At 47.9% G+C, this 3,306-nt stretch overlaps 1 non-coding gene across 1 annotated transcript; it reads right to left on the bottom strand.

Annotated features, from left to right (window-relative positions):
- Window positions 1-1,789: 1,789 nt before the first annotated feature.
- On the bottom strand, window positions 1,790-1,984 carry LOC138512813 (U2 spliceosomal RNA). The gene has a single exon (XR_011281529.1). It is a non-coding gene; the product is annotated as a U2 spliceosomal RNA (small nuclear RNA).
- Between the last annotated feature and the right edge of the window lie 1,322 nt (window positions 1,985-3,306).

Genomic DNA, 3,306 nt, shown 5'->3' on the forward strand with positions numbered 1-3,306 from the left:
GAGGGGGGCAGCTTGGAGAGATCACAGGGGGTTGGGAGAGGGAGGGGGCTTGGAGACATCACGGGGGCTGTAGTTGTGCCCTCTGGGTGAACTGGGCCTGCCTTCATCTCCCTGGGTGGACTGTGTATCTGATGGTTGATGAATGATATGCAGTCAGTCATGGGGACTTGTATATTGCTTTGCAACATACCTGCACACTTTGGAGCATGCTGACCAAGGCTAATGGGTTTGCAGTGAGTAAACGTGCAGGAGGATGTCTACACAACTATTGCATCATATGGCCTGTGGGGCACATACACTTTGCAGGATGTGAGGGCTGACTTTTCTGTGACATGGCGTTTGGTGTGTAGTCGCCCGTGTGGATTGCTTTATAGGGTGAGCATGGGACATTGGCAGAGTAGTTTTTCAGGAACCACACACAGCACCTGTGAGGCTTGACTAGATTGAGAAGACTTAGGTACTTACCCCGCCATGTATGCAGGACCTCATTGACAGATGGATTGATCACATAACATTTACAGGTCAGCCATTGGTGTTGGTGTTTCCTATGTGGGTTGATTGGCATTTGGTGTTTCAGGGATGGATGTGGGCAGGAACTGTTTCAGTTGAGTGCATGATAATAGCCTGCCCCGATTGGTGTATCTCCAGATTGCATGGGGTCCCATGTCCTTATATGCAATGGTACGTTTCTATTTTAACTGTCATGGGGATATGGTGTCACATCATAAATTGCACATGCATGCTGTTGCCCTAGCATTGGTCCTTTTGCCTTGTGGCCTAGCCATTGTGGCCATCTGACTACACAGCAAGTAAAAAGCATAGGTTAGGGAGTCAGATCATGCATGCATATTAGTGAGGTGGCATTCATACTCACCAGCTCAGTTTAATTGGATGCCCCAATTTCTGCTCCTCCAATGCCTTTGATGCCTGCCAACCGGAGGATACTGCTATCCTTTTCCTCCCAGGGCGTGAGGTTTAGTGGCTCTACTGTTCAACCTCCTGTAGCAGCTGTCTCCAACCAGTGGATGGACAATAAGCTGAAGACCCTGGCCTTGAGGTCATTCCACAGCTTCCTGCAGTCTTCATGGTCATGGGGTACAGTGCCAACCTCCATGACCTACTACTGTATTTTGGTCCAGATTGAATTTTTCATCTGGACAGAGGTTTTTCTCTGGTGTACCCCAAACAACTCCTTTGAATGGCTGATGACTTCATCTGCAAAAGAGCAGAGGCTCCACCTCATTAAATGTGTGCTTTCTGACACATATTTCAGGCACCTTCTCCTTGCCATTTTCTGCAGGCATGTTTGCCACTCCTTCTGGGATCGGATGGCAACAACAAATTGGTGATTCAGGATGGATTGTGTTTTGGAGAGGGCTGCTGCTGAACTTCCCATATGTAGCATTTCACTTTTCCACTTGGCTCTAATTCTGCTAGTGCAATAACCATTTAGTAGTTCCTCCAATTTTCCAGCAGTAATGGTAGTTCTACTGAAAATTGGAGGTATTACCACTGTATGATGGTTTCAGTGGTAATTCCACCTGATGCATTTGCTGTTACCACTGATGGATGGTGCACACACCCATCCACTCATAATGTGGCAGTAATTCCGCCGGTCACTATGGCTGTAAAGGTAATTCTTAACAGCAGAAATTCCATTGAACTTATAATGCTGGTAGGAGTAGCAGGACGGTTTTCTGGCCCCCAACAAGTAACAGATTTATTTGTTTTTTGCTCTTCTTTTCAAGAATTGCTTAAGTCTTTTTCGCAGCATTTTTTTCCCCGAGTGGGGAACGGCACCAGTCGTGGAGGTACTGCCATACCAGGTTGATGCATGGAGTGGACAGAGAAAGCTTCCATTCCATCTGCCTGTTCCAAAAATCAATTTAATATATGTTCCCCAGAGAGAGGATGTATCAGATATTAAACTGATAAAAACAGATTTTTTTAGTTTTTTGTTTGGGTCATTGTTCCGCGCAGATATGGTCAATCGTCACTTTCAGAATCACCATCTCTATTTATCAGTCTCAAGAATAGTCAGGACAACATGCGTACAAGCCTGATCTTTTGACCTTTGCCTGTGAAAGGAAAAGGTCATGTTAGGTTAGGTGTACATTACTTACACATCCTCATCTCACCGCTGGTAGTGTGCATTCAATGTTTCTTTCTTTGCCACCCCTAGGTGGGTCCTGGAAGAGAAAGCACACATACAGGTAATGAAAGTGTACATTATTCACCCATGCTTGTCTCTGTCACCTTCTGTTCTGCCGCTGGTTCCCTTGGGAGGCTGTGGAACTTCCGCCAGCAGGATCTGATCAAATTTTCTTTCTTCACCTGCCCTGGGTGTTTCCTGGAAGAGAAAGCACACAAACAGGTAATAAAAGTGTACATTACTCACTCCTCATCGCTGTCATCGTCTGGTCCATCAATGATCTCGTAGTCCCTCAGGAGGCTGTGGATCATCCACTGGCAGGGTTCAGTCGATGTGTCCTGCTTCCCCAACAGTAGGCGGTTCCTGGAAAAAAGGTACACCTCTTTAAAGCACCACAGAATTCTCTTCACCTCACCCTTGCAATCGCTTCCTGGCACCTTCACCCCTCTGATGTCCTTGTTCTGTCTGATGTGTTTCGCCAGAAGCTCTACAACACAAAGAGAAAAAGTGAGAGTGGACAACCTTGCCGGACACCTGACTCCACTGGGAAGGAGGTGGTCTTCCAATTGTTGAGAACAGCGCTACTGAAGATGTCTTTGTACATATCACAGAAGAAGTCCCGCAGGCCCAGTGCACACAGGGCTCGATCCATGAACTCATGGGAGTCTCGGTCAAATGCCTTTTCCTGATCCAGGGTGACAGGGACCGTATCTCTCCAGGACTGAAATCTCTTCACTGGCTCCCAGTGGGTGCGAGGATTAAGTTCAAAACCCTCTGCATTGTCCACAAGGCCTTCTGGGGCCTGGGGCCTAAATACCTTCAACTCTCTCTTCCTAAATATCTTCCTTCACGAGCCCTTCGCTCATCCGTCTCCAACTCCCTCATGGTCAGCCGCTTCTCTAAGCAACGAGCTGGGGGTAGATCTCTCTCCGCAGCAGGGGCCTCCCTCTGGAACAGCCTTCCTGCCTCCCTGAAACTTGAGGAGAACCATCTCCGGTTCCGGAAGCACCTCAAAACCTTCCTCTTCGCTTCTGCCTTCTCTCTCCCTCTCCCCTGCTAAACCTTCTTAACTCCCCACTGAATTTTGCACTAAACCTGCATCTGGGCCACTTCAGCGACCTCGGTCCAGGGCCCAGCCACTCTCCACTTGCACT

Source organism: Ambystoma mexicanum, chromosome 6p (genome assembly GCF_040938575.1).
Source record: "Ambystoma mexicanum isolate Mex_15411 chromosome 6p, UKY_AmexF1_1, whole genome shotgun sequence".
Classification (NCBI taxonomy): domain Eukaryota; kingdom Metazoa; phylum Chordata; class Amphibia; order Caudata; family Ambystomatidae; genus Ambystoma; species Ambystoma mexicanum.